At 37.1% G+C, this 14,118-nt stretch overlaps 1 long non-coding RNA gene across 1 annotated transcript in view; it reads left to right on the top strand.

Annotated features, from left to right (window-relative positions):
- Window positions 1-13,404, top strand: part of LOC133072286 (uncharacterized) — a 31,670-nt gene extending 18,266 nt beyond the window's left edge. Inside the window, exons 2-3 of the long non-coding RNA XR_009696682.1 lie at window positions 13,048-13,246; window positions 13,324-13,404. This is a non-coding gene — a long non-coding RNA (uncharacterized LOC133072286). The remainder of the gene's footprint in view (window positions 1-13,047; window positions 13,247-13,323) is intronic.
- The last annotated feature ends 714 nt before the right edge of the window (window positions 13,405-14,118 follow it).

Here is a 14,118-nt window from a genome sequence, read left to right as displayed (position 1 = left end):
TCAAAACTGAATTATATTTTCAAATACTGTTTGTGAATCAAAAGTACAGTTTTAGTACTGCTGACATGTCATTTGATGTAATTCAACAATATTTTTCTATTAAGTCCATGAACCAACAGACTGCAGTTACCCCTCAATCCTTCTCAGATGGACACCTAAGGGGAAAGGGACAATTTGATGATGCTTGTCAGAATCTTAAAAGAGGACTGTAGTTGGGAAGGGATGAGGATGTGTCTGGGGGCCAGTAATGTTCTTTTTCTTGACTTGGATACACTGTTACTTACTTTATAACTGTTAAAAGTATTCCTCTAAGTATACTGCAGAATTTCAAAACTATTGCAAAGTATACCTACTAGATTATTCACTTAAAATAGTTCTCCTCAAATTTAAAAAAATATGTAGGAGTAATTTTATATTATTATATATAATAGTAAAAAGGCTAAATACCTGATAGTGAAGGTTAGGTTAAATAAAGCATAGTATAGCCATACATTGGAATATTATACTGCTTTTTAAAAATTATATACAGGTAAATAAGTATGGAAATAGAATGACATTAAGTGAAAACCAAATTGCAAAAACTATGTTCAGTAATATCCCATTTCACTTACATAGTCCATATGTAAAGAAGACTTTCTGGAAATATATAAACCAGAGGATTAATAGTCAAATTGTGGTGAGAGTTTTATTTCTTTTTGCTTACTTTTATTTTCTAATCTTTCTAAATAAACTTGTTTTACTATTTTGATAAGAAAAATTATTTTTAATTTTTAAAATCTCATCGTTTGAGCCAGCAGAAAGCCCTGTTGGCATTATTCTCAGTTTTGACTTTTTAAATTTTTTAAATAAACATTTTAAAAGGATGATCAGTTCTCTTCATAAACCCTTTTGACTTTTAAAATTTTTTAAATAAACAAGCATTTTAAAAGGATGATCAGTTCTCTTCATAAACCCTTATACTTTTAAATATGAATGAGTGGAATTAGGCACTTTTAAGTGTTAAGGTAATTTCATGTTTTAAGTTTTAATTTCTATAAGGAATCTTTTCTGAAATCAAAATTGGTACTGAAAAAAAAAACTATTTTGATGTTTTTAGAAACTGTAGTTTTAAAAAGTATTTTAGACAGGATTAGATAATATTTTTCTTTTATTCTATTTTTTAAAATTTTGCTCACAGATTCTTCAGTCTTTTAGATAAAAGCCTCATTTGAGAGTGATAGTCAAGTTATGAGCTTCATCTTTACTATTACACTTTTAAATTTCTTCTTAGAGGTGCTTAGTGCCATATTTTTCAAGAGGAAATACACTTATTTGTAAAACAGGAAACTGACGAAATGCACCGTGAAATGCTCTATTGCTGCGGTTAACCGCATTAGCCACTGGGTGGCTCCACTGTTTCGTTCATTCACTGTCTCTGATGATGGAAGTTTCCAATGAAAACATGAGATGAAGAGCAGGGCTTTATTTGCAGAATACTTAATTAGGAACTGATGCAGCATTTACATTCTAGACATTTTATTTAGAAACAGTTCTGCTCATGTATGCAATATTTTCTTGTGTCCTTTGATAACTGGGCATTTAACTTGCCAAGGAGGGGAAAGGAAAATTGTATTTTTTTTCCCTTAGTATTGCGTCATTTCCTATTCCATTTTTTTAAATCAGAATCAAGAATTCTTCATTGATGACATCTTGTCTATTTTCATAGGTATCATTTTCAGAGTCCTATAATAAAATAATAATAAATAGAGCCCTATAATAAAATAATTTGAGGGAAAACAAGAAATTACCACTAGACCAGGAGTATATTATGTTCTCCTTTTGGAAAGGTAGAAAGCTACATTGCTGATAGCTTCCATCTCTAAGAGATGTCAGTGTGTTTCAGTAAGAGCTGGTGAATAGAAAAAATAGATAGAAATAACCCACAAAGATGTAGAATTGTAGAAGGAATCGCTACAGCTAACTCTTCCTGGGGTCACAGATCTACACCTTGGGACTGATCACAATTTAAAAACTTGACCTCAATTTGTGTTTCTAGATGCCATTATGTTTGCATTTTGTGCATTCATGATAAACTTTTTCTCCATCCTGTCTTCTTTTAGTCTAATTTTTCTAGCCCAAACCTATTACTTTCTTTTGTGTTCTTGGCTCCTTTTGTGATTTCCTATCCCTATTTATCTTTTTTTTTTTCCAACGTCCCTTTTCATTTGCGAGATTGAATGCATAATTTTTGAATGACAGTTACTGTTTAAAAATTCTGCTTTAGACCTAAATCATTCCTTTAGAGGAAAGAAATTCCAGAAATCTAACATAAATGGCTCAGACATTCAAATATGAATACAATTAAATATTTGAGCTAGTAATCACTATTTTTTAATAACTTAGCTGTATAACTAATTTCCTTATGTCCTTGGGGGAAACTCATGAATGGTAGGATCAGATGAAAAACATTTGAATTCAATCAACAGTGAAATTAGAGAGAGCATGTTTTTGATTGTAAACTATAAATAGAGTAACTAAAACCAGAACTTGGTGTAGATGACAGAAAATAGAATTTAAAGTGAGTAGAATTTAAATATCAAGTTCACCATATCAGAAAAAAATACAGTCATGAGTTACAGAATACATCATTTAAAATATATTCAAATAGATGAAGAAGAAGTAAGGTAAGGTCTTAGATCCTAGGTTTCTGAATTAATATCATGAAATTCACAGAGTTTTCTGCAGAAGAGGGAAGTAAAGAATCTGACTGCTGATTCAGGAGAGAGGATGAATCTCAACTATCCTCCTACCAGAAGACAAATCCACACAAAAACCTACAAGCCCAGTCATGCGTCAAAGCCCTTTTCTGGCTATCATATACATCAATTGTACTATCTCTCCTGTTGAAAACAAGAATATTTCCAGAGTGTGAGAGCCAAACAGCAGTAGCCATTTCCACCCCGAGGCTTCATTATCTCCCAAGGCTTCTGGGATTAGACTTAGGCTTTGTTGAATCAGGCTCTGCAGTGGCTGGGCCCCATGAAACATCAGTTTTTATTTGAGTCACATAACTTTTGAATGAGACTAAATCTGTAAAATTCTTCATCTGTAAATAAACTTGTATAGATAAAGATTTAGATTAAAAACAAATATTCTTAAACGTCTAATGTATTGGTGCAAATTATGCCATCCCCTCTTGCTGAAACCTGAGTCCATCATTTTTTCCTTCTTTTTATTTTGATAATGAGGTGTTTCCAAAATACAGAAAATTATAAAGAGTCATATAATAAATTTCCAGGTACCCATTATCAAGCCACATCTAATTTTAACATTTCCCTTATTTGCCTGATGTCTTTACCTAGAATCTTTACAAAAAAAAAAAAATTTAAACATTTCAGATACAAATGAAAGCCCTAGTAATATCCCTGCCAAGCCTTCTCTCCATCATCCTGCCCAAAAACTAACCACTACCATGAATTTGCTGTTTATCATCCCATGCATGTTTTTATATTTTACAGTGTTTGTATGTATTCCTAAAAAAAAAATATGTATATGAATGTTTTAACCTTTTATAAAAATAGCACCACACTGTATATAACCTACAATTTGATTTATTTATTTAATGTCATATTTTTAAGATTTATCTATTATGGTACATTGACCATCAATCTTTGCCTTAATTTAGACCAATAGCTCAGTTTTCTCTGCTTTTGCTCAAATCACTGGACAATTTGTCCGTATAGAAGTTTACCATCTAGTGGAAAAAGTGAATAACTTTTTGAAATAGACAACTTTTTGAAACATAGCCATGATTTTAATCCCATCTGTTTACCGTGGAGAAACTAAGGAAAAAAATGTGTATTTTCAGACTTTCTCATATAGTCTGGACTGAGCTATTCAAGTCATTTCCCAACAGTTCTTCTATGTGTTATGAAGACCAATAAATATATCACTGAGCTGTTCGGCTAACAGATAAAAGTGGAGAGATCTTGTCCTAGGAGTTAGTAGTCCTACAGTACCTTTCACAATTTATTTAACTTCTCTGGACTCTAGTTTCTCTCATATACGAAATCAATCAGTTGAACCAGAGAATCTGGTGCTAATTTTCAATGACCTATGAAATAGTTAAATAAAAATTACAAAGGCTTAAAATTCTTGTCATATGCTTTAGTAGAATTTCATTTTCTGTATGAAATAAATTTTCTTATAATTCTTTGATAAGGAAAGTACATAATGTATGAATACCCAATCTTTAGGGACATGGACTATATTTAGGTATTAAATTATTATATAAATGTATAGTTCTAATTTTGCTTTCATCACACATTTTGTTCACATCTTTAATCTATTTACTTCTGAGTCCTTGGTGATAAGCCCCTGTCCCAAGTGTGACGTTGCTCTTATGGGGAAATAGGATCCACTTCCATGATGCATTTCATCATGTGGACTCAGGAGCACTTTGTAGGAACACTCTGTGTAGGCAGATTATAAGGGCTACAAATGTGCGCATATGGTATTAGAATTACCCTCAGATTATATGGCAGTTTTGGTTAGTATTTCTGGGCCCTTCAAATACAAGGATAGAGCTCTTAAAGCTGCAGCCTACAGAACCCTCCCTCAATTTTTTATCCGAAAAACAAAATCATTCATTTTAGAGGATTTTTAAATTCCTAATTGCAGATGTAAATAACAGTTTGGAAAATGGCTGAATATAATAAAAAGTATAATCTTCCCCATAAAACTAGAAGCTTTATAGTAACCACAAAGATGCTCTCCTTCTACTTCCATCCTCCTCCTCCTACCTACCAACTCTGACATACAAACTGCCACCTACCAACTCCTGTCCACAATACAAAAGAGACAATAGAAAATCCTTTTAAACCATCATTTACCTTGAAGTAAACCTAAAAGTGTGATCAGGAATATAAACAACATAGGTGCTAAAAAGCTATGAAAATAAATTTTGAAGATTGCCCAAATATCTAATAGCTTTTTCACCAATACTCTGCTTAAAAAATATAAATTCACATAAATAATGGATTATAATGATTATTTGCCTTTGAATAGCCTGTTTTCCCCTAATTGATTGCTATAGGTAATTGCCCTATTTTGCCTTATTTTTAGAAAAAAAAAATCTACTTTTTGTGGAAAGCCATCTTCATCATGTATCCTTTTAGTCCATTGTTTCTTAAGATTTTTGCATTCATAAACACTAGTTTTATCATCTTTTAGGGATATGATAAAATTATGTTAAAAACTTGTATTAAAGCTATAGACTTCCATTAGTGCTGTATATAACAGCCTTATCCCCATTAGGCTTTGCAAATTATATTTAAGGAATTGAAGAACTTCCTTCATTAATTTTATTCTCATTAATTCTTCTAGGACATTTATTCATTAAACAAGATGGTTATTAAACTATGTCCATTAAGTGTGTAAGGCATGTTACTAGTCAAACATCAAGGCTCTAAGTCGGTAGGATTTCATGATTAAGTATAGCTCTCTTAATACTCAACGATATTGTTCTCACATTCCCCACCACCACAGTCTTTCATTTCACTGCTATATGTTCTTACTTACTCCTACTAGTAACTCCACTTAGATCCTCTTATCCCACCTCCTTTCCCATAATTCGTTGCTCACAATTTCATTTTTCCCACTTAGGTTCAGTCACATCTGCTCTAATCTGTAGTCACATTTTGCCTTAAAACCTAGGCAGACGAACAGAGGCAATACTATCAACCTGCCCAAGAGCACTGCAGTTGTAAAGGGTAGATAGGCAGGGGTAATGCGCATTCACATGAATCTGGGCCAGGCCTGGGGACGTGCTGAGTTAGCCAGCTCAGAGGCAGCAACGAGAAGGCAACAGGAACAGGAGGCATCACCTTTACTTTAAGTTCCTAGAGCAGAAACAAAGAAGGTGCTCCTCCTTGGACATCAAAGGAGAAAGATTTCTCAAGGAAAAAGTAGGAAACCAAGATTGAAATCCCAGAAAGATCAAGTTCCAGTGCTACGTCCAAAAAGTTGAAGGAAGGCCCAAAAGTCAGTGCGGTAGGGCCAAGAGTTTATCTTGTGGTTTGGCTTTATCAGTATGTGGGTGCACGTAAGTGCTATCAGCTAAGCTGATAGTTGCCAAGAGAGGCAAGCAAGAGTGTCAGAGAAAATATGATGGCAGAAGAAGACACCACAGGAGTTGCTGAGGCCTGCGTTAGGAAGTAGACTGCAAAACAGGCAGAGGCTGCTGGGCCTAATCAGGCACCAGGAATGACAGAGAGGCCAACACAGGTTAGTCATGTGACCGCTGGGCATGACAGACCAGATTGGCCAGTACCGTAGCTGAGGCCATGTGGGCTTTGACTCAGGGACTTAGAAAAGTTGGGGCACTTAGGAGAATGTAGAAGAGATGTGATAGATAAGCTAAAGTAGTGAGTGGTCAGGATGAATAAAGACAGGCCAGGCCAGATGGCTTTCTTAGTGTGTGTTCAACTTTCCAGCTGCGATCAAATAACCAAATTAAAATAAGTCAATTTATGCCAAGATCAATTTTAATTCTGTTTTGCTGGTAATACAGGATCATTGACTATATCAGTAATGCCATGCTAAACCCATTTTGAAATGGAAGCAATTGTGTCCCTTATTATTGGTCTGAATATGTTCAACAAAAAGGAGAGGATGAAGGCAAGACCATGCAACTTTTTTAAAAAAAATTAATGCAGTCTAATAAGGTCTAGGGAATCTTAAGAAGATTTAACAGACAAAGTTGAGATTGATATAACTATGTTGCAAACTCATTTTCCAGAAATAATTTATTTCAATTAGTCATATTTTAATCTTCCACTAAAGTATAATTTTAATTTAATGAAAAAACTACCATTTAAATACTAATGTAGTCTTTTTCTTTATACAACACATAAAAATTGTTTTTGTATTTGTGAAGACTGAACATTAAACTTGGGTTCAAGTCTTTGGCTAAGAACAATTAATTAGCAAATTCATAAGTTAAAATTTGTAATTCCACTGTGAAATTGAGTAACTGGTTAGTATAGATAAGGTTGTCAGCACATAAAAAAAGGGTAATCTTGTCTCAGTTGTACCTATAGATTGCAAATTTTGTGTCAGTTCAAATTTTTGACAACAGATGCTAATGACTTTACCGAAAGCAGAAGATAATTAGAATGGAAATGTAAATATAACCCCAGTTGATTAGTGTGCTCATTGTACTTCCTTATTATGATACTAGCAGATATCTGGTCTTTAAGTTGACCTGCAATATATTGAACAGTGTCATGGGAGCATAATTTTTCACATGGTTTTTCCAAAGTTTCTATCAATTCATCCTAGCAACAGAGCCAAGTGTTAGAGTTATTGCTGCCTGAGTTATAACAGCTGCCCTGGGAATCTTATCCAAACAGCAAGTTAACTGCTATTCACAGTAATATCTGGTCTTTCCCACCCCTAAACATACACAAAAGATTTTTGTCATTCTTGGCACCGGGCAATAGAAGTAGCAAGACATGCCAGGAGAACTCTAAAGGCAAAATGTCCTTCCACCTGTTTTATTCTGTAAGACAGACTTCCAAGTGCGAGGCGGTGTGGAGGGCTGTTTCCTTGAATGGCAGCTGAATGTGCCAGCAGGATCTTTGGCAGCAATGCCCAGGCACTGAAGCTGGGCATTCAGGAGAACTAAATGGAGAAAAGAAACTTGAGCACAGGGCTTCCTGGAACATTGAGAACCTGAATGGGAGATTCAGAAGTACCAGATTCTCTCTCTTCTTGCACCAGCCAAGGTCAGATTTCCAAGCTCCTGTTTATTCTAATCATTCCCCAAGAAAGTGCTATTGCAATTTATGAAGGTAATAAAAACACTCTTTTCTTCTTTTAGAACATAGTGTTACTTACTGTTGTAGTATGCTCTGACTTGAGAACTTTTTCCCCATCCTAATGTAAAAGCTTCATACCACAAATGTAGCAAGACCATGGTGAAGAGGTTCAAGGAAGACAAGTGACTTAGTCTATACCTCAAATGGACAACTCCTTAGGTGAGGGGAATGGATAGGACAGCTTGCTTGTTGACCATCCTTTGATGTCTTGTCAACAGAAGGCTGGAGTTGAAGTCTGGCCTCTGCCTGCTTGGCAGACAGAAATCTCATCACTCAGCAGGACATCTACGTGGGCAGAACCTTAGGCAGATATGCATGCGTGCATGCTCAGTCACTTCAGTCATGTCTGACTCTGTGACCCCATGGACCATAGCCCACCAGGCTACTCTGTCCATGGGATTTTCTAGCCAAGAATACTGGAGTGGGTTGCCATTTCCTCCTCCAGGGAATCTTCCTGATCAATCTTCCCAGGCACTGAACCTGTGTCTCTTATGACTTCTGTATTGGTAGGCTGGTTTTTACCACTGCCATCATAAAGCACTCATTACAAGTAAGGAGGGTAAATCAATAGCAAAAGACCTAGAAGTCACAGGCCTTTGTTAAATGGGTGCTGTCTACCTGGTGTCCTCCAGAACCTAGCTTCAAACCTAGAAACCTCGCCGTTTAGGAAAATAATAAGCACCATCTAAGGGGGCAAGGAAGAATTTCTTTAGCTATTTTCATTTGTCAAGAAGCTTAACATTTTGTTTACTCAAAATCAAGCCTCAAGGATGACTTAGTTAGCAGGGGCGGGGGGGAAGCTTGACTTTTTGGTTTCCTCTTGGGAAGATAAATTTATTATTATTTAACAAATGTGTTTGCTTATAAACAAATTCTTTCAACAGGGATTTTGTGGAGGAAATCATATTAAAAGGGGTTTTCCAAGAGGAAGATATTAGAAAACACCATGCTGGTGAAAACTGTTTAAGGGATGTTATTTTTCAAATTGTTTTCATAAAAATTTGCAGACAGTGGCTAACTTCCCATTATACTTTGCATCTGATTCAATCAAAGCTTAAAGATTTTAGAAGATTGTTAGAGGAGTGGCTGTGGGAAATTCCAGAGCTGCTGCCGCCTGCGGAGACTTCCTTTACTGAGTGTCTCAGATCCCAGACACTGCCTTATTTGCCAGAGCTGCAAGGAAATGGTAGAAATTCCGTAAAAGAAGGTCTTGCTTAAGCCAGGGAGCCTTCTCATAGAGTTACAGATTCTTCAAAAACATTTTGCCAGAGCAGAGGCAAAGCATGCATAGGCTTCTACAGATTAAAGAAATGTAGACAGCAATGTCTATTATTAGTCCTCCTCTCATTTACTCAGCAAGAACAGAATCCATTGTTTTCAACTGACACAGAAGCAGGTTTATTTATTAAATCATCAGGCATTGCTCATGTACCTTTCATATGCTGGGTTTCATGCTAAGTGATGGAGGTATAAAGTTGAAAAAGACTTGAGGTGCAACAGTCAGGACTGGCCAAAACTGACCTAGGTGACTCATTCTGGGTTGCCTGGGTTCATCACCTCCTCCTCGAAGGAGGGGATCTGTCTTATACAGTGCTTCCCAGCTTCAGTAAAACTACTTGGAACAATGCCAAAATCACCTGTTCCGGAACAAATCCTGTACTACAACAAAAAGGGTTTCATTTTCAGTTCTGCTGGGGTTTCTGGCCAAGGGAGGAAGTGGAAAGCTGTCTGCTGCCCTTCCTAGCTGACAAATGCAGAGGTTGCTCAGGTAAAGTGCCTGTCTTAAACCTCCCTCCACTACTATTTGTTTGGATGGATTGTAGAGATATTTGTTCATTTGTTTAGTTACTTTATCAAAGCTGTTTCAAGACTTAAGAGAGACAATGGCCTGAAAAGTACCTTGAGAGAATATAAAGTTCTATTTAGGTACCATCATTTAAATATCAAAGGTGTATTTACTATAGATTATCAGTCCCATTCTCTTTTTAAGTTAGGAACTTATTCTCCAGATAAAGGCTTATTGTGAAGCCTAAAATATAAAATAGATATACAATGACCTGCTGTGACTGAAGTCAGATAGAAAGGGAGAATTACAAGGGTTCCAAGGAGCACAGTTTAAAAAGAAGCAATGCAAAAGATGAAGAGCTTAGCAGCTTCTTTTAAAAATAAATCTCCCCCCCAAAAAATAAATAAATAAATAAATAAATAAATTCCAGTTGTCTGTAGCATGATGGTGGTGGTGAATATGCAAGCCTACACATGCGATTAGAGTACATAGAACAAACTATGCACATATACAAACACATACATGTACAACTGGTGAGATCTGAATAAGATTGGTGGATTATATCAATGTCAATTTCCTGACTATATTGTTTTAATGCTACAGCCTTGGAAGTTGTTACAGCTGGGGAAAACTGGGTGAAGAATACACAGAATTTCCATTATTTCTGCCAACTGCTTAATATAAGTCTACAATTACCTTAAAATAAAAATCTTCATTAAAAAATAAATAAAAATCACAGTGTAGATTTCTTTTCCTGTTGTTTTCCTCCTCCCAAGATCTCAGAAAGGTCTAATAAAAACCTACCTATGACCAAGAGCTGAGATTCTTTATCGTCCATATTAATGGACATAGACAGGTGTATCAGGAAACCTTCAGGTTTAAGTAGCAGATAATGCATGCTGACCCAACTGATTTTAGCAATAAGGAAAATATGGTGCATTATATCATGAGAAGTCTTGAGTAAGGTAGTCCTAGGTCAATTGACTGACCAACTAAACATCATCATCAAGGGCCCACATTCCCTGTCATTTGCAGCAAATATTAATAAATTTTGTCCTCAGGCTAACTTTGTCACAGTTGCAAGCTGGTTGTTATCATGCCATATTCCCCATGCAGATGCAGAAATTATTTCTTTTCACAAGTCTCATTTTCAGAGCAAGGAAAACATTTACAAGTCTTTCTAGTTATTCTCTTTGCCCACTTATTTTTATTTACCAGAATCACGTCACAAGCACTTCCCTAGGTCGATCACTGGCCAGTGTGACAGGATTGCCATTATCCTTGGATGGAATCCCTGGGAGTGGGAGATGGTTACATCTGAAAAAATCAACACTTAGACAGTGAGTAAGAGCCAAGGACAGACAGGGTGATGAATAGGCAATCCATTACCAAGGAGCCGTAATAATGTGGAATGAGAGTTGTTCTAAGAAGGTTCCCAGACATTTCTTTCAGCAGTACAGCCATGGAGTCTCCCAGAAAGTTTTGACACAAGCTCAGAAAGTGATGAAGGTGGAATAGGTGCTAGACCCCACAGAACAAATGAAAGGAACACTTTTACAGCCAGTTCCTGATTCCACACCATGGAGCCATAGAGAATGGCTCTCCCCACACGCCTTGGAGACAGAACTAGGAGGAGAGCAGGGGATAGAGGTTGCTATAGCAGAAGCCCTGCTCATAAAGTTTTTTTTTTTTAATTTACCCCAAATGTCTGACCTTCAAGCACAGCACCCAGTACAGCATTGTCATTGATTCTTTTCTTAAGGAATCACTTGTCTTTGATTCCTTGTTGTATACGATATAACTCCTTGGAACAGGAGGAAGGGACTTAGGGTTTTGGAGACCAGACCAGGGACAAAGAAAGCCTCTTATTCTGATGCCAGGTGAGGGGAGAGTCCAGGAGGGAACAGGAGTCAGAATGTGTTGGAAGATGTGAACATATTGCTGAGGGTGGGGGGTACAAAATATGATGCAAAGGCAGAATTTTTACTTCCTCCCTCTCTGCAGTGTCAACCTAAGGAGGCAGGGACTCTGACATCTTCTCCCATACCTATCTGTATCCCCAGTGCGTCATTTTGTACATGTAAATATTGATTTAATTAAAACTTTCTGTTTCTACTCCTATATTATAAAAACCTAGAAGGCCGTGTTCTTGCTGGACCATAGCCTCAAGAAGAAGGGAAGGAAACTAAATGTATTGCTCTTTCAAAGAATACAAAGATAGTCTTTATATCTGTCATACTCCTTATTTATGTGGTCCTCTACCAGGACCTAAGCCCAGTGGAGACAGCAGCTCACAGAACCCCAGTCCCAGGGCAGCATATAATGGACAAGAAGATACCTTCCTATCAGGGAAAGCCTTCTTCATCCTTGTGCTTGAGTAAGGGTGGAGGTGCTGGGTTTGGGGGCACAACTATTATTCCCTGGTCTAAATCTTACTGCTAAATTTAGACCTGAGTGCTACATCTGCAAGCTTAAAGGGCCTGGTGTCCACAGGCCAAAGGTTGTTCTGCCCAGAGTCTGGGCAGTGGGAAGCTGTGAGAACTGATGAATGAGCTCATCTAAATTTCAAAAGGATGGAAGAAAATGCTGTTCCTCTCCACTTTCCCACCCCACCCCCTTACCCCAAACTTTACAAAGGACCTTACAAATTCCCCCTCAAAGCTACAGAACCAAAACTTTACAGTCCTCTCCTCTATTTGCTCCTTTTCCTCCTTTCTTTTCTTTCTCCATTTCTTCTCTCCCTTTCCCTTCCTCTCTATTTCTTTTTGTCACTCCCTCTTTTCCCCCTGCTTCCTCAACTCTTCTTCCTCCTCCCTCGTAAGGGGGGTACTTTGGAACTAAAAGTATACTTTACTGTTTAATGAAAGCAATTATTTTTTTTTCATAGTGTTTTCTGATCCTTCATAGAAAATGACTCTTCTCTCCTAAATTGGCTTTCATAATAATTACCTGAAGATTAAAGGATTGTATATGTGTGAATTTAGTATATTAAAAGGAAAAAAATATATTTAAAGACTAACATTTAAGCATTCTGGCCTCTATCATTTTAAAATGAGAGTTTAACTTGATGCCATTCATATTGGAATTCCTAAAATTACAACCATCATCTGTGTTTTACAGGCTTCCCTTATCTATCCAGACATTTCCTGTTCTGTTTTCTTTTTCCCCAGAGACCCATAACAACTTACTTATTGTTGGTTTGAGGTTTCATTGGGGAAAGAGAGGGACATGAAGGCTTTTTAAACTAACATGAATCCAGACTCTCCAGGAGAGGTGGAGGAAGGCATGAGATGTTGGCCCTGACCTAGGCTAGCATGTTTAATTTTGCCTGACTGAGTTCAGTTCAGAATGTAAACGTCTTCCTGCTTAATTAATTTTAAATTTCTCAAATTTGTTTTTCAGAATTCAGTGTGCCCTTGTGCAATTATGTATTGCCACATTTGTGCATAATATCACCAGTTCTCAAAAACCCAAGCCCACACACAGATCTGAGGCCAGCAAAAATGCCAGTTAAAGCTCATATAGAACTTCCCACGTGCCAGGCATTATATGAAGTTCTTCAGATCTACCAACTCATTTAATTCTTCGACAACCTTACAAGGTAGGTGACTGAGTCTGCTGGGGCTGCCATAACAAAATACCACAGACTGGCTCAAACAGACATTTATATTTTCACAGTTTTAAAGACGCAAAGTCCAAAGGCCAAGGTGCCAACGGCAGCGTCGGTGTTGTGAGCTGTCCCTTCATGCGGCAGTCACTGGAAGGTGGCAGCCCTTCCAGCTGGGTGCTCCCGTGGCCTTTCCTTCGTGCTTGTGTATAGAGGAAAGGTGAGCAATCTTCCTAGTGTCCTTTATTAAAAGACACTAATCGTACCTCATTAGGGCCCCACCCTTGGGATTTCATTTAACCTTAATTATGTTCTTAGAGGTCCCATGTCTAAATACTACTCTGGAGTTTAGGACTTCAGTGTATGAATTTGTGGGGAACCCAAGCATGCTATCCATAGCAGTAAGATAATGTTCTCCATATTTTTCAGATTAGGAAACTGAGGTCCAGACAGGTTGAGTAACCTGCCCAAGGTCACAGAGGTAGCAAAGGGCAACACTGGGATCTGAACTTCAGCATCATGCCCTTAGCCACTGTGCTATGCTGTCTCTCATCACCTAGCATGAGTCTTAATGTACCATCTAACAACACCAACCCCTAGTAGAACTTTAAACCTGTCCTATAGTGACCACAGTTTTGCTATGCCTTCTAAAAAAGCTTCCTGGAAGGGAAATAATCCCTCACTATGGAAGAAGAGAGTGAAAAAGCTGGCTTAAAACTCAGCATTCAAAAAACTAAGATCATGACATCCAGTCCCATCACTTCATGGCAGATAGATGGGGAAACAATGGAAATAGTGACAGACTTTATTTTCTTGGCCATCAAAATCACTGCAGTTGGTGATTGCAACTATGAAATTAAAAGATG

The sequence above is a fragment of the Dama dama genome, chromosome 18, assembly GCF_033118175.1.
Source record: "Dama dama isolate Ldn47 chromosome 18, ASM3311817v1, whole genome shotgun sequence".
Classification (NCBI taxonomy): Eukaryota; Metazoa; Chordata; class Mammalia; order Artiodactyla; family Cervidae; genus Dama; species Dama dama.
This window is presented reverse-complemented; position numbering and strand designations above follow the sequence as displayed.